A 23,315-nucleotide genomic window follows, 5' to 3' on the forward strand; every position below is an offset into this window, starting at 1 on the left:
GGTGCAAACAGAATATGGTAACACAATGTAGGGACGGGCAGGGAGAGAAGCAAACACTGAGAAAAGCGGACAGTGAAGTGTTTTGAGACAGCAACTTCGGTGGACATGTCATTTTCTAATTCGTGCCGAAACTCAAGCAGAAAATAGGCACGGATTACGCTCGCCTGATTGGCTCCATTCACATTCCGCGCATGCCATTAGCCATATTAGGCAGAACTGGGCGGAGCGCGGCATGCTGATGATGCTTCGTGTGGGGGCTGCTAGGGCAAGACCCGCGCGCTGTGTTGGGAAGGGATGCGCCGAGTGTGCGAACTCCCTAAGGATTCGAGTCCGGAGGGACGATCACAGCTCGACAGCGGGCACTTGACGGGAACAAAAGGCGGCCCCGAGAGGACAGGGGGAGGCAGAAGTCAGGGTAACGGGCAATAGGAAACACTCACCCACAGCAAGTCGTGCACGTGAACGTTGGTTAGGCATATACTGTATATCACATCTGAACAGCCGTTTACCCCGAAACACTAACTCCTGGCAATCAGAGAAATATACTGACAGAGGGGATAACACAATACCGGTACAAAATCACCCTCACTGTTGTCATTCACTTATATACTCACCCACGACCCTCTGGTCAACTTACCATTTTTCCAACCCTGTTACGTAGTAACTGATGTCGGTGCCGTTATCCACGTGTTTTATCTGCATTAGTTAGTCTGTGCACAGCGGTAGAAGCAGCGGCTTAAAGCATCGTCTGCTGCATTCAGATTACCCAGTAGAACTGTGAGAAGAGAGCCTATCAATTGCCGTTACTCTAAACCACCGCGACTTTTACACCCAACACCATTGCTCCGCCAGCTTTACCAAGCAGCACGATGCAGCAACAGACTGCGAGTCCCAGGAGCCAGTAACCAGACAGCGACAAGTGGCCGAGGAATCGTCCCCTAGCAGGCCGCCCAAGACCGCATGCGAGCTTGTAAGCGTCCCGCGCGGGCCCTCTTGAAGCAGCAACGTCAACTCTCCAAACGCTCACCTATCGCCACGCCCGCGGTTCGGCGAGCCAAAAGGCCACCGTATACGTACCCTTGTCTCCCCGCAGACCGGATCGCTGATACAGCAAACGAGACTTTTGGGACCAAGCAGGCAACGCTTTTTCTTAGTCTTCGTCGTCGTCTCCGACAACCACTCGGCATTAATTGCCCAGAATAATAATTCAACACCTTCCACACTGAGCAGTATTTTTGGAGACGCATCAAAATAACGTCTCTTCATCCTCGACTTTTTTTTAAAGGAACATATTAGCGCCGGCCTGACGAAGTTGTTGTTTTTCGGCCGTGGTTACCAGCTTTGGATCAGCAGACAGTTTGCTAAACACATGTTTGGGATTCAGGATTCGTTGACGCGGGGTTCCACCAACCTCAAGGAAGAACCGATCATCAACACGGCTCAGGTGGGGTCGTCGGCCGTTAGAGCCGGCTGGATGCAGCCCGGCATGGTAGACCAAAGCGCCAGGTAAATAACACCTTAATAAACAACTTATTTCCCTGCCTCCTTAGCTACTTTATACGGCTTTGAAGTACCTGCAAGCATACACACACTAACAACCTTAACTAGATAAAAAGACAAATGGGCATTTTGTCAATTCAGCCGCCGCAAACTACCTTTCCTTACCACTATGAAATGTAATAATTCCTTAGTAACTTGATTTATAACAAAACAGTAAAAGTGACAAATAACTATTCTTTTGTAATTACTTGGCATTGCTCGCGCTCGGGTATCTCAAACTTAGTATTGCTCAAAGTAATACTTTGTCATATCTGCAAACTTCTAAAACAATTTTGATATGATGATTGTAATCATGTTAAATTTCACTGATTGCTCATTACTGCTTATAACTGGAAAATTGTTTAGAAAGTCCATGAACAATTATTGTGATCACCGAATATTTGTTTACCTCTCCAATTAATTTACCAGCCCTATACCATTGACAGTTCTACTAGCGGTATTATATTTACGTTGCGCGAAAATTCAGCTTAACCAGAACCCAACAGCTGCAACATCTGATTATACTTCTGACATTAGGACATTACTACTGTTTTTAATGTTGTTACAAGTCTGCTGCTACTACTACCTCCACTTCTACCACTTCTTCCGTTCCCATTCTTAAAAGCACTAGTAATATCATTTGTGCTTTGATGAACCTAGCCATATACTGGTAACTATAGCTGCTTCTCCCTCTACTCCTACTACAGCTTGCTATGATTTTGCTTACTTCTGCTACTACTGCCACAACAACTTTTTCTGTATTTTGTTTTCACTTACTGCGTTTCCATCACTGCTTTTCCAATCCTGTATGAAACGAATGGCACCGTTTTCAGTTTGCATTTCCTTGGAGGGAGGGGGTAGACAAGTGTAAAAGTAATTCAGGATTAAATTTTGAAGTCAACAATCTCTTCCAGTGTAAGGCACATTCGTAGCTTGATCAGACATCTATTTTCATTTAATTTACGCCAATTTTGTTGATAACTGTACTCATTTTGTAGTCATACAAAAAAGAAAATATTCCAATTGAGATAAAGAAAAGCAGTGCATGAGTGTCTTCGAAACGGTTTACTACAGAGGTAGAGAAACATGTTTTATTCAGTAATACGATGTCATTCTCATTTGTCCTGTGCTGTTTTCACTCATCGATGCTTTGTTCTGTTGGAAAACATTTTTCGTCAACATTGTAATTTATGATCATTTAGACGCCACTAATTTATCAAATTATGACTTTCAGAATAATTTTGAACTACCATGTACGGAACGGGCAAAGCTTACGAGTTGTATACATTATTGACATTGTGTTCATTTTGGGGATCTACCTCCAAATGTATTTATGTTTACACCAGGACTGATAGTAACAACCTTATTCAGTGACACGCAAATGAAAAATTAACCGAAGGTAGTCCATTTTATGCTACTTCATTTCATAACTGTTTGGTTGACATTACTATTTAAAGACAACTGTAGTTACAAGACGAAGTCTTTTACGCGCAACATATTTTGTGTAACAGCGATACTGCCTTATAGCATCACTGATTCAATGCCTTGCCCCAAAAGAAAAGGTAATGATAATTATATGCAAAGCTATTAAAGGGAATAACAATGTGCCGAAAAGAATGTTCTCAGGTTTAACAAGAATACAATGACTAAAGATGAACTATATCTGTGGAAAAGCGATACAGAAATCTGATACATCATCGTCGTGCAGGATACGTTTTAACCATCGCATTGCCATGAACACGTAGTACGTAGTAGACGGTTAATAGTTTCTCCTTCTAGATGTCAGGCGAGGACCTAAGACCTTTTAAAATATGGTTACACTTCGAATCATTTCATCCACTCCTCATTTCCATTGCTTCTCTGCTTTTCTGTGTTTCTGGATAGACATATATATGAAGTGTCAAACTGCACGGACAAACACATTAGTAACTTAAAAAAAACACCTGTTTGCAGTCGATAACTTTACGACCAGAGCGAATGGTTGTGAAACAAAAAAGGTGTGTGTTTGTTGGGGGGGGGGGGGAATGGGTAGAAATATGGGCAAATCGCGCTCAACGGAAAAAAAAAGTAAGGCAGTGCATACAAAGAACTTCGAACAACAAAGGCTAAATGTTGTGCTGATCTGGATGATTATATGCTGTTCATACTGCAAATTATGGTAAATCACGTCAACAACTAAATGTTTGCTTAGAAATCAATAGTGTGCAGCTCGCATGGACCGAAGAGCAAAAGGAGTAAAGTACCGTGGCCGTTATTCTCAGGAAATTCCTGAAATTAGCGAAGCTTAATTGCAACCCGATTGTCTCCCTTTGCTCAATACACCACGAAGAATCAGGAAAAAAGAAGAAGCAGGCAACGTGTACACTGCGAAGATTACATTCGCCTTTGTACACATCGATAGTCGGAGCAAGCCGTGCGTAGTAAGAGAGCTCGACGTTCCCGTTAGTATAATTGCGTCTGGCCGGTCGGGTTATGTTGATAGACGCTAGAGTCAAGTACAAAATACATTAATGACTGTCCGATACGCAAGCGGATGCAAATAGCTGCTCACTTGCCGATGTCAAATCTTGCGCAGGGAGCGGCGATGGTATCTGTAGATAGCAAATAAACCTTGAGATGTAGGGACGGAGTCGGCATCCCTGGAGCCGCTTGAGCATAGTGAGAGCGACGGTGGGAAGAATTAAAAAGGTAAGGGAGAGTTGAAAATAAGCATTAGGGAAAGAGAGTGGTTCGACAACTAGGCAAGAACGAACGCTTGCTGCTTAGACTTTGTTAACTCAACGAAATTGAGCAAGAGTCGGGGAAAATCAGGAGCCATCCGGGGAAATATCAATCTTTTACCGCGATACTGTGTTATTTCCCCCGATAACGGGGTTATTTCACTTTCATAGCGCGTCTTGGATCACGAGCAGACGATATTGACCCGTGTCTATTCATTCAACACCCATGCACTTCACGGTAATTTTACAAAAATAAGCTTTTTATTATATATGTTGGATACTTGGTTTTATAAACATTTTTCATAAATACTTCAATACTCTTTCTTCTTGGTCATGCTGTGATCCCTACGTTGTCTGACACATTTTTTAAAGATAATTATATCAAAACTTCATAAAAAGTTATCAAACTCTTAAAATATTATTTAATAGTGCCCCATTATCTGACAGAAATAATTTCGCTTTATTGTTGATTTGGGATGCTGAAGGTGCTTTCATGTTAAGAACTTATTAACTAGTTTCTCACGTTATGATTGAAGTATACATCACATTCGTAAATATTTAATGTATGTGTGTCTGATATGGGAGTGACGCTGTGCGTCTTGCTGTAGGTACCGCTTTGTTTCCTATTGATGTAGGGCCACTTGTAAACGATGTAGACCTCTTTTGCGGCTTCGCATGGCCCTAATTTCCCCTTGTATGACTGTTTTGGGATAAGAGTTCTTGCAAGAAGCCTGTAACCTAGATTTCTTTCTTCCTCTATTTACCTTTTTGTCGTTCTTCAAACTGCTGATATTTCGGTATTTGCAGGAGGCAAATTGGAGGACAATGCGATAAAATTTACTCGACATTTTACTGAAATGCCCTGGGTCCCTTCGCCCGTCTTTTCTCAAAATCGAATGCATGCGTCTACTTCACGGAACGGTAAACACAACTGTTGTGTCACGTCACATATATATAGCGCACCTTTGTCGCGCGAAAGTGGGACTTCTTTTGTACGTTTCTCTTTTAAAGAAAATACCGACAAGAGAGGCAGAGGGTAAATGAGAGGAGGCGACACTAGAAAATAGTGAGTATTCCATTCAAGTTCATTAAAATCATGAACATCTACAACATGTTTCATTACGCATTGTTGATTTTAACGTTCACTGAGCCATGTTTTATTTTCAGCGGGTTTTAAGTAGTCAAGGCTCCTCTTGAAAAAGATCCTTAAAAGTTCGGCGTTGCGATGCCAAGTAGCGGAGGGCCCCATACTCACCCACGTATGCTTTTTGTATCGACAGCAAAGCCATGACTCTCTGTAGATGCGATGCCATGTCTGTATCGGGACGGCCGTACGGGCACTGTGCTATGTTATTCCAGCCAACTATCACGCCGAAGCTCACGGGGATGCATGTCGATAGAACGCTCACTCTCACATCACTGGAAAATAACGGTGGTGGTACATGATTTTGTTTCGCGGGTGTCCACATAAAGTTGTGCATCTCAAAATGAACACAAATCATGCGAACTATTACTGTTTGAAATTTTTTGATACCTCCGAAAGACACCCAAGCACCATAAGGTTCTACAGGTTCTACACTACTACAGTAGGCCCCCTTGTCAAAATGGTCAAATGTAATATGAGCATTTACAAGCGTCTTTTTATTGTTACGTCCATTCCTAACTGAACTTTATTTTTGTTTTGTGTCTTTGCAGCGTAAGAGGAATAAAGTGATTTTTTTTATATGTCACATCGTCAAACTCTTTTCGTTACACGTATGCATACAAAACTCGGAAATAAGAAACCTTCGACCTGACGAGAGGAAAACTAAAATAATTCGTCTGACTCACACGTACAAACTTTTACGACAACTTTCTTACCCTGAGTCTTTACTGCAGCAATTATTGTGTTATTAAAGGATGAATTCCATGTCTTAAGTCATATGTAACGACTTAAATAAAGGAAAAAGACACTGTACACTACCGTGCTGTTGTATGTATATAGTCATGGCGACATTTGATGTATGGAAGGCTATCATAGTAATCAATGATTTTTTTTTGTTATGGTCCATGTAAATTCGCAATACATTTAAGAGTAATGAAGGATAATCTGTTCTATCATACGGGAGAGATAAAACGGAAAAATTCAATACGTTGATACTAGTATAAAACACATGAAACGAAAATTCTATCGAAACATGTTATCTTCCTTTTCGCTCGCTATAAACTCGAAACATCGCACAGTTGGTGATATGGCAAATCGATTATCCTTTCACGGTTGAAAATCGCTTGGGGTATATATAGAATGCCATCGCTTCCTGGGATAGGTATTGAACATTATTGACTAACGAACCAGAATTGGCTGTGCTAAGAGATTTAGGTTAGAGTTCAAGGGAAGAAAGTAATCATAAAATTGGTGGATGAAATATCTTCCTTTTTCTGTATCGAGAGTCCCCTAGTTTCCTCTTCTATTGTCAATTGGCTAACTTAAGTTTGTCAGTATGGAAAGCCATGTTATAGAAAGTGAGCTGAAGGATATTAGGTGTCCCAATGGCACAACCATCGGTAACATGCTGTACCCAGTTGGGACCGTGTATTAATTTCTTAACTCATTAACCATGTTAACGGGCGACAGGCTTGATACGGACTCAAACACATTTGACACTGCTCATACACAGAGCACACACACGATCTAAATCCAATCACACACAATCCCACGTCCAACCACATAAACACACAACGCACGCACGCACACACACTCACGTCGACAGGCACATATACACATACGCATAAATAAACACTTGGGCCCACACGAATCATTTTCCGCCGTATGTATGTGCATCGGTAATGAAGGTACATCTCATACGATTAAAACCAAAAATCGATCTCATTAATATTCATGTGACTTTTGGAGATCGCTAATTTCTGGTCGGTGTTTAATAACGTCGCCTTGAATTACGTGAAGTGGGGCGCTCTGTCTTAACCCAGGTAACCCAATTTGAAACAAGAATCTTACAGCATCTGGAGATGCCAGTAAAATAAAATGTTTTCGTCTCCCAGACATCGTTCTCTATCGATATGATGTACACGTGCAGACAAAAAAAAAAAGAAGGAAAGGATCCAAAAACTCTTCTTCAGACTCAATTTAACGATTAGGCCTATTTGTTATAAAAACGATATCTTTTCCATTGATTGATTAAAAAACTCGGTATGATAGCTGTCGCTTGGACAAAGAACATAAACAATGAGGCTTTAAAAAAGGTGAACATCACTTACCCATCTTCAGGGAAATCATAGGATTAGACCTAAGCACAGGAAAGAAAATATTGAACCTCTCTTTACAGTTTGAAAATTCTCGAAAATGGTCACATGATAATATATTCGTCCGTGTTTGTTATTCAGAACTTTGAATATTCATCGTAATCTTCTGGCTGCCTAATGTATGTCCAGATTCAAATTCTACCTACATTGCTACTTAATGATAGAAATCATTTGCATGCCTTGGTATTCGAGGAGTATGATTTATAAACCAATATTGGACTTCACTGTCTTCAGTGTGTAAAGTTAGCATTTCTTTCTCTTCAAATATACCGACAGCACTGAATTCATTACTAAAATATATATGTGCTGTGACAACAAGAAACCATAATCTAAGATGACTGCATGTAGGCATTAAACTGGAATGGGAATGTGTGTGTAGAGAAGAGAAATTCAAAAGAGGGAGAGATTCAGTGTGTGTGTAAAGTGTAATTGTGTATTATTTTTGAAAGTCTATTTTATTCTGTGAAGAGGAATACATCGAAACGCATAATGACATTATAATGATTTTTGTTGTTGTTTTGCCGAACAGTTCATGCGGGATGGCGAGAGCTCACTTCGAGAAGCAGCCTCCAAGCAACCTGCGAAAGAGCAACTTCTTCCATTTCGTCATCGCGCTGTACGACCGCGCCGGACAACCCATCGAGGTTGAGAGGACGGCCTTCGTCGATTTCATCGAAAAAGACAGGGTGAGTAGGCCTACCTTCTTCCGTAACAGTGCCATTGCTGCTTGATCGAGAACAAAAAGGCAGTAACTACATTAGATGGAAACTACAATTTTTGTGCTTTTTGCCATTGAGCTCTTTTACAAGACAAATCTTATCTGTATAAAGAAAGTTTTCGCATACAACTGTCTACTATTTCTTGAAATAGGCCTTAGTTCCCTAAATAGTGCACTTCGTTTGATAAGGCTCATAACAAAGAAGAATGAAGTCTATATGCTAGCACGGTTTATTGTGATTTGTAAAGCTTTAATAGTCAAAACAGTGCTATTTTAACGTTACTGCTTATTTTTTCTTTCGTTATAAGGTATTGTTTTGAGTTTCTTTGAGCCTATAAAAGCTTATTCAGAATTACAAATGATGCCTCCGAAATGCAGCTGTGTAGATACAGTACGCATTGATATTAGCAATAACCATAGTTTCTTCGGACGGTTAGCCCCACCTAAGTGTTACGGTCAGGGCATTGCCATGGGAACAGTAGAGTCACACAGACTTAAAACGATAATAATAATAATGATGATAATAAAAATTACTGTCGTGCACGTAGACAAAGTAGAGAAAACGGAAACTAATGAAATCCTTACGTATGCACAAATAATCATTTTCATGATAATAAAGAGAGGGTAACTATCAAATTTCGACGGGTTGTCTTTTGAAATATACGACAGTTCAATTTTCAGTGAAAAATGATGGCATTTAGTAAACAACCTGCTGTAGAGCGAATGGACCAGGTCAACTTTTGGCGGCGTACGTAGATGATGTGTATGTCAGCTACTCATTCCCGAGCAGTCGCCCTTGAATGCTGATGAGAACTCTGCGTAAGCCGTTCCGCCATTGTTTCTAAATTGATTTCGGCAACATTACTTAGCGCAGCCCGGAGGAAAAAAAAAAACCCAAACCAACAGAGTATGTGATTATCATTACCGCTTGCATTGGAGTGATTGCGCTCTAGATAGTCAACCCGTGCACATTGGCCTCACGTATTCCCTTCCGCTAACTAAGCTTTCAGCTGTTCGCCAGTATTATGTCAATTCAGAGACACCAAGTAACGCCCGATGTCGCCTGACATTGAGTTGGGCAAAATGTCGGCAATGTTTGTTGCAAGATTGCCGAAATGCAATTTCTCCCTCAAATAAGTCCATCACAATAATCTTATTCTGAAACTCAATTCTAAAACTCTTTCAGATTTTTTTTTAAAAAATTGGACATGAGAAATCATCCAGGAGAGTTTACCTCTTGTAGACAGAAAGGGCAATTCTTGTTATAGGTACGTATTCCATTGTTTGTAGTAGTACACCTATAACAGGTACTATTTACTGTTTTTTTTTCCTTTTAGGAGTACTTCATGTTCTGTGTTTAATGCTTCATATGAAGATCGGATGGGAGCGAACAGATAAGACAAAAACACCAATTTAAACAAGGAGATATCAATCTGACGCGTTCTTCAAGTAATCCACTGTTTCCGTTTAAGAACAGGAAACAAACACATCAAAATCGACATTGTTTGATTATTCAAATCCCTGCTGTCGTTTTACATGTATCAGTTTCGGATTGTATCAAGGATTCCAGACTAAAACGGATATGGTCTTTCACAAAAACCTCCCTGATATTATTCCAAGACGAGTAAAGAAAGTTCTTCGCATTATAACCCTACCAGCTGATTACCATGCACCGACTGAAAAAAAATATAAAGACCTATATAATTATACAGGCCTATAGTTTTATTCCAACGACTTAACCCTCATTATTCGCAAATGCTTTTTTTTTCTACCTTGTTTATATGAGTTGTTATAATAGATGTATAATCTCTCGTAACCGGTGCCTTGTAGTGATTCTGTTGGTAGCGTATCCTTGCCTGTCTATGTTTGTAATACAGGTGTATAGTTATTTCCTATCATGAACATCGACGGGCAGCCATACCTATAGTTTCATATCAAGACAAGTTACCATAATAATGAGAATGGAGGTAATATTATGATAATGATAATGATAATGATGATAATGCGTCTACTTCTGTTACCACTCCTGTTACTGCTACTATACTACTACTACTACTACTACTACTACTACTATACTACTACTCCTCCTTCTACTACTTCTGCTACTACTCCTACTATACTATTACCACTCCTGTTACTGCTACTACTACTACTACTACTACTACTACTACTATACTACTACTCCTCCTTCTACTACTTCTACTACTACTCCTACTATACTATTACCACTCCTGTTACTGCTACTACTACTACTACTATACTACTACTACTACTCTACTACTTCTACTACTTCTACTACTACTCCTACTATACTATTACCACTAGAACTAATACTACTTTTCATAATCATGATAACAATAATGATATCCATATAGATATGAATATGATAACAAAATCTCCACACGCTCCATCATCAAAATGTGTTCGAAATAAATGCGTTTTGAATAAATTTAGGTTCTTACTACCCATTTTGGTATCTGTCATGGTGTCCGTTAATTTCTTTCTTTATAAACGTGGACACCACCCAGAATGGACATTGCTCGCTGTCAATATTAGAGCATAAAGTAAAGAAATCTAACGACATTTTTCTTTACCATTTTACGCTGTCTTCTCGAAATCATTGTAAAGGTATAGAGAGGACATCCATTCCATAATCTTGATATGTTTAAGTTAACTCTAGTAAGTAAACAACAGATCATCAGTGATAGATGCATTTCAATAGAACAAAATTAACAAAGAAAACAAACCCTAATATCACGCATGTTTTCTATAAGAAGTAGCATCAATCACCATCTCATAATAATTATGGAAATTAGACGATTAGATGACACGACAATACCATAGAATTAAAATCAATGACAATCTCCATTGAGCCTATACACAAATCTTGTTAAAATTTCATTTCATTTATATAACTCAAAAGGAAATAATATGATATAATATTATATCTGGTATCCGACTTTGTAATGATAACATTCATAAAGGTTCGGGAGTCGTACTTTCTGAGTCACTGATAAACCACCGATCTTCTATGAATTTTCATAAAATAAATCCTGAGAGAGTAGTGAGGCAATGACGTCATATCCTCGTCAGATTTGCCTGATATCATCACAATTTTCTTGCTAAAACAGTCTGAAATTCCTTAACTTTCTACTTTAAGGCGACTTCGATAAGACCTTAGCTCTCCTGTCAATGAGTGTTATTTCCATCAATAGAAGGTTAAACAAAACACAAAGCAAACATAGCACAAATCATACTGTTTTATCAAGTTGTATGAAATGCATAATGCATTGTTAATCACAAAGTTTATAATGAGATATACATGTATGCGCAATTAAGTAGAATAATCAAGGCTAACAATGTATACTTATTAAGGTTGACAGAAAAGTAATTATGGAAAAGAGTGTTCCACTGAGAAGCAGGCCTTGAATTACGTGGATCACTCAATACGTAATATGTAACTATATAACTCACTGTTGTTTGATTATACCTTTTAGTTTTAAAATAAAAATTAACATAAACATTCAGTGCGTTTCCCTTTCAAGGCGGTTAATTATTTTTTTCCGCATGCAATACTCTCAAGGTATTAAGCATTGTCCTTGTCTTATTTTTTTTTTCAATTCAATTCATGCTTTATTTCATTTGTCTTATGTTATAATACTAATTAAATTGTTCAGAGCTTTAGTTTTCTCCGTTTTGGGTTGTGTTATATTTTTGGTGCGAATACTTATAGGATTTTATTCATTATATAAAGATATCGATTTGTTAAAGCAAACAAGTCTTCATTTCGTTTCGTTTAAGTAAGTTTTATTTCTCCACTTGTATAAAAGAAATCAGTATGACAAAATAAAAAATGTTAACATGAAAAAATAAAGAAGAGTTCTCGTTACAAGCATATCATGTGAATAATACGTACTATATTTCATGGTATATATCTTAAATTCATTCATTTATATAAAGATATCGATTTGTTACGGTAAGCAAGACTTCAGTCATGGAAGAGAATTTGCACTCTCCACCAATATACCTCCGTTTGGTACTACTTTGGTTAAAGGTATTCAACCTAATTTTTATATCACTTTCGGGACATTCAAGAAAAAAACGTGCCAAAAAGTCCGTCTCATGTGGCTTAAAATGATAATATTACGTCAGCAATAGCATTGCTTTACCCATTTTTAATGACGTAAAAATGACATGTAAGGCTTTTGAATCACTCTTTGACTTTCTGGAGAACGTTTAAAGTATTCAAAGAGGTGAGAATGGCATTCGATTAATGCTTTCTTATCAGATAGTAAAAACTATACAGGATGGTGGCTATTTTAAGCCTGAATTTGTTCGAAATGATATTATTATAATTACGTGACCTTATTACCAAACACCCGTTTCTAAGTCCAACTACTATTCCGAAATGTGGCGGAAAGGTCTGAAGGATGTGTAAAAATGGCGGCCTCCTTCTGCACAGGTTAGAACGGAATCACGGGTGAAGATCAAGTCACCAGACCCCAAAGAGAGCTGTTATGGATAAAGCCAATCTGACGAGATAAACTAATCTCATTCTAAACCCTTCGTCGAGGCAAATTAAAGACAGAAAGCATTTGATAGATCTGCCGTGTATTACACTATTGCCTGCTCAAATTTAGTCAGACCAGAGTAGTATTCACCTCGTGAGGTTGGCGTTGGTCTCTTTGGGCTACAGCGATTTAGCATTATTTTCACGCAGTGTGATATGGCAGGATTAAGAGCTTGGCGGGGGTCGGTTGGATGGAGGGGTGGGGAAAATGTGTGTGTGTGTGTGTGGGGGGGGGGGGGGGGGGGGGAGTCGCATGTTCTCCTTTCCCACTCCAACAAGAACGTTTCCGGGGTCCTCAAACCAGGATGAGGACAATCTGCTATTCTTTACCCTTTAACCCTCTGCAAAGCCAGATATTTTGAAAACAGAATGCCATTCAAAAGGTTACGATGAGGAAGTTATTAGTACTCTCTGTAATGAATCCTTTCGGCAATTCGAATGCATGCACGGCTAAGCTGAAGTTAGAATCTTTTATTTTGCACGCATGACTGATTGCAGCTAGTGAATTATAAGATGACCTAACGTACACCTGTAGGCCTATGACTTTAAAAACATCTTTTTGTAACACTTAACAGGTGTATACAGGCCTCATAGCAGAGATTCTGAGACATTCAGTATCACTTTCGCCACCAGTCTTTAAGTACAACGACATGACAGAAAGGTTGTATAGTGTGACACTATTGAGTGACACATGGCTTATTGCATGGTATTTAATCCGTATTTGCTCATTTGAAACAGATTATTATTCTTTTAGACATAGAGACAGTTACAAGTAAGAATGCCCATTTTTACAGTTATAGACAAGATTTACACTATATTATGCAACGTTTGTAATGATAGTGACTATAAATATAAGGCCTACACACAAATCATACCACGTTTACATAGGGCCTATATGATATCTTCGGAAATATAAAACAAACATGCACGTTTGTACGTAAAATTCAGAAATATGTAGCCATTTTCTGTTTTGTATTACACGCGCAAACACCCACCTATAGTAAATTTACATATATTAACGTGTGTATTTGTGTGTGAACACACACAAATATAATGTGTGTACACGAATATGTATGCCTGTGTGTGTAAGCCATCGATGCACTGTAACAGTCACCATATGAGGTGTGTAATTGACATGTCTCTGTAAATAGCACACTGTGTGGCTGCCCGATGAAAATGGTCACTTCAGTTCGGTCCCTCAAGAAAATTACCGCTAGCTTATGTGGGTTTGCTCGATTTGAGGCTTATTGTAATCATTGATATTCATGGCAATACCAACGCAATAACGAATAATATCATCACAAAACTTAGTTTGTCATCCTGTTCTTGCAGTATGCTACACCCCCAGTGTAAGAAGCCTCATCTTTTTCTTTACCAAAGAGCTATTGCCATATAACTTTACCTTTTCTTGATATGTAAGCTACATATAGATTGAGATATAGATATATGACTTACACACATATATAGGCCTATGCATACATTGCTGAGTCTCCAACTCTATTTTGGACACCTGAATACATCAGATCAAAGAGAGAATCATAATCACACATTGCACCAGTATACACGATCAAGGACTGTAAATAAGAAAAAATTATACAACACGAAGGTGAGGTGTTTTCTCTCACCTCCCTGTATACATGCAGGTGATGTTTGTGTGTGTGTGTGTGTGTGTTTGTTTGTTTTTACAATCATTCTTTTCCTTTGTGAAAAGCGCCAGTAATTTTCATGATAATAATTTCTAGAATGAACAGCTCTGTATCATGCCCATCTTGCATTCACTGTCAGTGTCTCTATACGTCGCTGCATTGTTTGAAGGACTCTATTACCCTCCATAATAAGGGAGTGAGTTACAATGGTCTCCTCAGACGTGCTAGCGGAGCGGGCGTTACCATTGCCACTTCCTTTATTCGTAGCAAAGCCAAGCCAACGCGAGATAACCATCTTACTCTTCAGTTCCAACTGCTGGTGTCAATATCACGACGAGCGATGTAGTCAATAGTGACTGTGTAATGATAGTAATAATGACGATATCATGGTATAAATGATAATAACAACGATTGTGTTATCATTATGAAAGTTAGTGTTCCACCGTTCACTCGCAATCGATATTGCTTTAGAATTTGTAAGAAAACAGACAGTGATATAGTAATTATATACTCTTCAATTTAATGATAATGAATTGCGTTATCTATTTTCATTGAGATCGTTAGCACAGTTAAATAAAACTGAGACCTACCGAAAATACTACTTTAGTGCTAAGAATAGCTCGAAGGCACTTCATGTATTAAATGTGCTAAATCTATTTATTCATTTATTTATATATTTATCTATCTATGCGTATCACGTAACCGTGTCACTGCATTCCGTACCAATGACGCTGTCCTATAGGAAATATCATCATCATTATATGAGAGAGTGAGAAAAAAAAAAAAAGAGAGAGGGTGAAAGAGAAGAAGAGAGGGGAAGAGACAGAAAGAAAGAAAGAAAGAAAGAAAGAGAGGGCTGGCAACACACACACACACACACACACACACATATATATATATATATATATATATATATATATGTATATATCATGTACATTAATTTGTGATTTGCATGTATGAATATGATTATATGAATTGAGTATTTCCCTCGATATTTTCCTTGTGCACTTTGCAAAAGGACAGTATACGTTCAACAAAGGCTAGTTCAATGGATTAATGTGAATACATGACTATTTATCATGTTTACGTATATAATATATGCCAGTGGGTACAATAATTATATTTTGCAAAGAGAATTGAAATACATTGTACCTACAAACACGTTCCATTTTAATGCTTTTCGTTTGCATTTGATCAAATCTACCTTCTGTAATGGCAATATGATAGGAAAACTTATAAACATCCTTCTGCCTCGATTATAAAAAGTTTCCTCAATCCTCGACCAGTGAAGTATACAAGCTGTTAATTACTTAAGGAGTAGAAATGCGGAAAAAAATTCACGCGCACGTATCTGAATGTGCCTACATTTTCAAGTGTCATAATGTGTTTATGTACATTACAACAAGCGCTGTATATGACTATTATATTCATTTATGACAGTAATGGAAATTTCATATTATAAGCCTATATCAAAATTGTTTCTACAATATGTTCTTAATTGTGAACAGTAGCACATCTTTGTTGGAAAAGTTGTTGAATATTGTAGATAATGATGTCTCTTTTGAATTTGGTTTTGATTAGCTTTGTACGAATAAGCTACATACCTCGCCCTAAACGGAACGGCTTTGTCGAAATTTTCCGCTGTCATCTTGCATACCCTTTCGTTGATCACACGTTCAAAGATCGATACAGGCAAACGTCAGGAATTCTAGAGCAGATTCTATTTTTAATGCTCACCTGTCGATAACAGACTTTTTGGTTAATAAGGGGATATCAACAAATGAATAGCTGCCTAATTTTCCGTTTTGCCTAAGAGTTATTTCAATTACCACTTGACGTCGTTAACCATTTATTGCTCGGAAGCACATTTTGTACGTCTACATCAGCATGAGTTGGGTCAAAGGTCATTGTTGCCTATCAATAGCAAGTGAGCTGTGTATTATTGCAAAGGCTGTCTATAGACATGCAGGAATACCGCGTACTCCAACCCAGATCGATTCTGCCATCTTAACGCGTCACCTTACACACATTTTCCACGGATGCTCCGTCATTTCGGGGCGTTTTACTCTCTCAGCTGTCTGTGGCGCCCCTTTTTTTTTACCTTTAAAATAATTACGCCCCAAAGAAAATAGTGGAAGAAAGGGGGCAATATTTAGCAGGAAGGAATGCCTTGAGCGATGGGGCTGATGTAATGTACCCTCTGTTTATGCCCGTGGGCAGCGGCGGCCAGACATGTCTTACCCTATAAACTTCACCGCTGGCGCGTCGGGGCGTTCGATCTTCCGCGCTCCGCTGGCGTGCGAGCACGCGATGGGCGGAATTATGGTTGTGTTTCTGCGTAACGATTCTATTAGGTTTGCGTGCGATGCTGGCCCCGTAGGCTAGGCAGCTACATGGCAGCTGAAGGGACAAAATCGCAGTAATTTATCGATAGAAATATCCGTCACCGTTTCCTCACACGCCAAATGAAATAATCTGAACTTTTCTGAAGCGTTTGAAAATGAGAGTGTTCCGATCAATGCACTATCACAATTTGAAGTGTGCCCCCTAGGCAGTTAGGAATACTGAGCGTGGTATTGGGGAAATGTCTATAGTGCGGAGCACAAAAACACTCACATTTTGTTGTGAGATCTCTGCTAATCTTCCTTATGCCTTCAAGTGTTTTAGTCTGAACATTCCCTTTCACTGACTGCGTTGGATAGATATTTTCCAAACTTGTATGGTGAGACTTACGAATTGTAATGTGTGGATCTTAAATAAAAATTCATCGATAAAGACATGTCGTTCCTTGAATTCTCCCTCTCTCTCTCTACACGCACGTGTGTATAAATGACTTTGAATGCAAAACGAGTTATCTCCATTCTTGTTAATTTTTAGATATATGCGATTACACGTGCCAAAATGCAAAGGAAATGCTCAGAAAATATGGGATATCGTTTTTAACCATAACTTCGAGAATATTCCTTGTTATGCAATCAGAGAGGTATCAATTGGAAGGTTTTATTTTGCTCTAATTATGAACTTGCTTTGAATGTTTGAAAACGTCACTTAACCCATTGTGCGATAAAACTCTTCATAGATTACAGGTGTGTTGATAGATACTTAAATGTGTTCGTATGCATGTACCCTATTTATGATTTTTGCTCTTTGATTTTGTTTTTCTTTCAGGAACCGGATAATAGCAAGACCAATAACGGCATCCATTACCGGATACAACTCTTATATCACAATGGTAAGTCGTAACCATGGTAACAAATCAAAGGTAGAGACACAGTGACACCTGTTCTCTCTCTGTCATCCAATTCCGTACATTGCCTCTATACTAATCACCAACTGACATTTTCACTCAGTGTTTTATTGGTCTCACTGTGCAAGGTTTATTAGCTGCCAAAGAACTGGGTGCTTTCACAGCCGTACTGGTAGTACCTGTAGTATGTGATGTTGTGTTCCTTCTTTTCTCCTCTCCATCATCACCATTATTATCATAATTGTCTTCTTTTCTCTTTTTCCTTTTTCTTGTCATTTTTTCCTTTTCTTCTCAATTCATTTCTTCCTCAGCTCCTTCTTAATTTCCCTTCGTCTCCTATCCCTAGCTTCTTCTTCCTTTAGTTCTCCTTTCTTCATCATCTTTATCATCATCATCATCATCTTCTTCATCATCATCATCATCATCATTTTATACTTCTTCTCCTTCTTCTTCTTCATCATCTTCTTCTTTTCTTCCTCCTCCTTCACCTCTTCATCATTCTATTTCTAAAGAGAAGGACAAGCTTCATGTAGGAAAAGCGAACAGATCGAAAGCGCGTGAATGATGAGATTATGGAGTGTGTGATAACGCCACTCCGTGGTTGAACCCTATAGTACACCCAGTCACCACGCGATTATCTCGCCTTTGATTTCTGAACGCGACACTTTGAGAGCGCCATACCAACCATCTAACCCTATCCTCTTCTCCCCTTTTTTACGTCTTCGAAATCATTCACCTCTTCGCGCACCGATTAAGGCTATGCACTCCGCGATTAGAAGGCTCACGAACCACCGTCGACAGAAAAAAAAAGGAGGGAGAGAAAACGGATGAAGAATACGAGGTTGTGAGGACGATTTTGTGGCTGCCCTGACAATCCAATAAAACCCCGGGCAGCTCGGCACGGCTTATGATTCAATTTGGTGGAGAAAAGAGTCTTTGGGAGCGCGGACTTCGAAACAAGATTAGCGCGCCGCACCGTTGATATTCTAGATGTCTGGACATGCATGCATCGGCTGAGTGCGCAAATTGGAGAATGCCATTGCCCTTATCACAATTTTCTCATTCGTCTTTATCTATTTTTTCTTCCTTTTCCTTTGCGGACGAAGATTCTATGTGTGTACGTGTGTGTATATATCATTCACTCTTCGTGTTATTATTTGGATGAGAAAATCGGAACCCAGAGAATTTTATTCTTCTTTCGTTATCATCATTCATTTATATTGACATGGATCTTCTCACTTGCGTATTATGTAATGAGCAAAATCTAAATACGTTGACATGTTTCTGAGTAAATAAAAGGAAAAGGAAAACAAAACGAATGCATTTCCTAATGATCATAATTCTTGAGCGATCTCGAATACCGTGATATGCGGGTAAAGTCACTAATTTGATTCAAAATGAAACACAGAAAAATGTCCACAGAAAATGTCCCTTACACATCACATCAGCTTGGAATAATTAGAAATAAAAGTGTCAAAGACACCTGTCTATAGGCCTATATTTCATCTTGGACGTATGTGCGAAATCAGATCTGTTTCCTTGTCAACCAGCTTTATTACGCAATGCACTAATTCATACAATTAAAAAGGAGACGTTAGTGACGACGTGTACTAATCTAAACGGACAGAGCAATGCTAATCAATGTTTAATGAAACGGGGGTCTTGTTTTGGGCACAGAGCCATCGAGAACATGATGAGAACACTGAGACGATCGCATGCTTCCTCCCAACAAAACAAAGACGTAGGACCTACTGACTAGGTAACGTGCGGGCAACAATATCATGCTTTTTAATCCATGACAAATGATAATGTACATAATGACTCAACAGACAGTGATCGTTGGGTGTTTTCATTTCTCTCCTATTGTTATTAATCTGGCTTCATTGTTATTGACATTGTGTATGGGGTATGCTTTGCATAATTTTTATGTTCGATGGTTTGGAATGTCAAAAATATAATATTTTCTTGTACAATACCTGTGATTAGACAGGGTTATAATGCTAAGAGTAAAGTTCTCCAAGGCAGCCAACCTTCATTGCACTGTGTTGACTTAACAGGGTCGTGAGGTTGTTGGAAACCACACTATTGGACCAGCACGCACACTTTTCTATACAGTTTAAACGTCGCGTTCAATTTACATAGCGGTTCACATTGTAAAGCGTTCTGGCCCTCTCGACTCGTCAAAATGTAAACGAGTTATTCATAATTCTGCTCTCTTTCGCCATGTTTTATTGGTTTAGCCGAGAAAACCGAGCCATTGTTGGTTTGTTGAGGCAAGACGGAAAAAAGAAGCATTTTACCATAATTACAGAGAAATCTGAGTATAGGCGAATAGTTTTATTTGAGAGCGCCGTAGTCCCATTCAAATGGTTGCGCGTCGGGTCTAGTATGTCCCAGATCTTACAAAAGGGATTGACTGGAGTAACGCCTGCAAGCATATCAGTGTGAATAAGTGAGCAAGCACTCCGCAAATTAAAAGTGCAAGTCGTTGAGTCTTTGATTAAACTTTTACAGCGTCTGATTTCGTTAAAGTGGCCTTTTTGTCCACCCGAGCCAGACAATTCATCGAGACCTCATGAATGATAGAGCAACATCAGGACACACATTAGGCCCTACTCTTATTTTCACGATCAAGGACATAATAAAGTTTTACTATTAAGTATGACAGTAAAGCGGCATGCTTTCATGAGAATTGTCATGCTTTATTGAGTGACATCTTTATTTTCTCATTTACTGAACTGAGCGTTGACATGTAATGCAGTTTGCTTGGAAAAAGAAAGTAAAGAAAAAATTGAATATGTCACTTATGTGTATCTGTGAGTAAACTTTGAGATGGACACACCTGTATTAATGTCATTCACTTGATAAAGGAACAAAAAAAAAATAACGGAATTCTTGTCTGGAGACTGTTTTTAAAGGGACTGTACAGTACTGGTTGAGGTAAGGGATTCATGTTTTGAACATTTCTCCGTGAGATAATGAGAAACCTCTTATGAAATATGAAAGAGCGTGTAATTTTAAAAAGGATACGTTTATTTGATGAAAATTGGTTTTGAAATGGCTGAGATATCCAAAAAAGTGATAATAATAAAAGGCAACATGCCACAACTTTATTAGGATCTCTTTGTTTCACCTTGTTTTTGGATATCTCAGCCATTTCAAAACCGATTTTCATCAAATAAACTTTTGATACCTTTTAGGATTGTATGCTCTTTGACATCTCATAGAGTGGTTTCTGAATATCTCGCAAAATGTTAAAAGCTAAATCCTCACCTCGACCAGAACTGTACACACCCTTTAAGCGTCACATGGCACATCAGAAATCCTTTATATAATGCATATGGAAAGGAATATTATTCAAAGGAATTAAATCAAAATGATGATTTAAATACAATCGACAAAGTTGACAAATATAACAAAGTACTATGAGAAGATACATATGTACTGGAAGTAACTTTTGAACTGTTGCTTGAATTACCGTAAGGTTAACTCAACTTCCCTGTCTGGTTAAGAATATACAATGTATATTTTTAATCCCTGAGGGAAGACTGCAGATCTAGCGAAACTTGACAGGCAACTTGGGTTTGACGACCCAGTAGTGTGATCAGCCACTTATACAGAATCGATTGGACCGACAATCGTATCCAACAAAAGGCAACAAACGAGCAATCTCCTAAACGGGATTAAAGCAGAATGAAGAGCAAGTGAGGAGGAATAAATAAGATCGAAGTAGTTGGTTCCATGTCTCACATCATCCGTTTCACTGTTTGTGTGTAGACTAGGGCCGAAACAGCTTTAGCGGTCCAGAAATATCGATCGTGTGGCAAGCAACGATAGCAAGCCGTATGACATGGCCCACAATCGAAGTCGGCAGCGGCCAGGTCAAATGTGTAAAAGGCAGCATGCACAGGTCGAACTGAAAATAATACGATCTAGATATCGCGTTGCTGAGGAGATTGTTGTCTCATATATATAATATTTTTAGACTGACTGTGAGAGCTGGGGTCTTACCTGCTCATAATTATGTCTAAGATGTTAATGACAAAGCTATTTGCATTGGGTTGGTGATTTTAATAGGATGAGAAAAGCATCGACGGTCTTATCAGTTCCACGGTCTTCTCGTCAGCCATGATAGTGTGATAGTGTCCGTTAACACGTCTATTCCTAGTGCAGAACAAAAACTTATCCATGTGCAGAATATTTTATAATTTATTTCACGTTATAATTCAGAGAGAGAAAAAACGTTTAAATGCATGATTTGGTTGTATACTGTGTGAACGTAATGACAGGACTTGCTAAAAGAGAGATGAGGGAGAAATGGTTTCACTGGTTTGGTATATAGTTGCATTCACGTGGAAGTAATTGTATTGGTCGCGGAATAGCCTCTCTCATACATCAGTGCGATTACAATAAATGTGACTGCCGGCTATACAACATTACTAACATCACTGTCATGGCGATTACCTGCTCAACATTCTCAAAAGGGAAACATAATGTAGTTCAATTCTCTATATATATACCCTGATCTTTGTTTTTTCGCACTACCCGTGAAATAAACATTGATGATAATCGCAAAATTCCGTCAGTGTTTCACTGTATGATAATTGCAATCCTACAAAGACGTGTATGTAAACAACCGATGCGCTGATGATGCCAGTAATGGTATGTTATGGATCGTAACGAGAGGTTGCCATTGTAATGACCATTATGACGTCATAGCTTGAGTACTGACTATAGGCTTATAGTTTACGTGGGTGATTCAATACCAGATTGTTGGATCGCAGGAAGTTAGCGGGACTTCATGTCTTAGTCCCACAGGTACGCGAACAATAACTCGCCTCACTACGCACGATCTCTCTTCCAAAGGAAGACTTCTATTGCTTCACTTCATGCCCGAGTTACCCCGTAAAAACCACCCCAAAACCGTTGGACACGAACCTTTCTTTTTTAGGATTACTGCAAAAGTAGAAAACAGACGGCTTGTGTTGGTGATGGGTGACATCGAAATAAAATAAAAGAATATTATGTCAAACCTGACCTTCGCGACATGTACATCTCTGCAACTAGTGTTGACAGCAAATTGACAAATCTCTATAATTACCTCATTGATTTATGGATTATCGATATTTTGCATGATTATTTTCCGTGGTGCACTTTAAAAGCAAAGAGTCGAATTCTCATGGTGTATTTCTTTATGAATAAATTGTATCGAAGAATTTTGAAACCTTTCTTATAAACTTTTTTTTAAAAGTTTAGAATCAGATTATGATGAAACATGTGTACTTTAATACTTGGGCGAGTCTTCGCTGCATCGTTATTTTTCTTCGGTAATGACTATTAACCTTAGCTATATAGTGATAGTTCATTTTCTATATGTTCTCTTAAAACAGGTGTACGTACGGAGCAGGACCTTTATGTTAGACTCATCGACTCTATGACCAAACAGGTAAGATCAATTTGAACCTTTTGCTGTCAATTTTCATACTTTATTTGAATATTTTCGTATTTATTTAACTGGTATTCATTTTTCTTATTGGAGTCTGTTAATGTTGACGAATCTCACTAAGATCTAAGA

The 23,315-nt window shown here is 38.6% G+C and overlaps 1 pseudogene; it reads left to right on the plus strand.

Moving 5' to 3' along the window:
* The first annotated feature begins 1,026 nt into the window (after positions 1-1,026).
* The window catches only part of LOC139715743 (transcription factor COE1-like), a 148,952-nt pseudogene continuing 126,663 nt past the window's right edge, over positions 1,027-23,315 (plus strand).

Source organism: Diadema antillarum, unplaced genomic scaffold (genome assembly GCF_040938485.1).
Source record: "Diadema antillarum isolate AM-2024a unplaced genomic scaffold, OU_Dant_1.0 scf00000054, whole genome shotgun sequence".
Classification (NCBI taxonomy): domain Eukaryota; kingdom Metazoa; phylum Echinodermata; class Echinoidea; order Diadematoida; family Diadematidae; genus Diadema; species Diadema antillarum.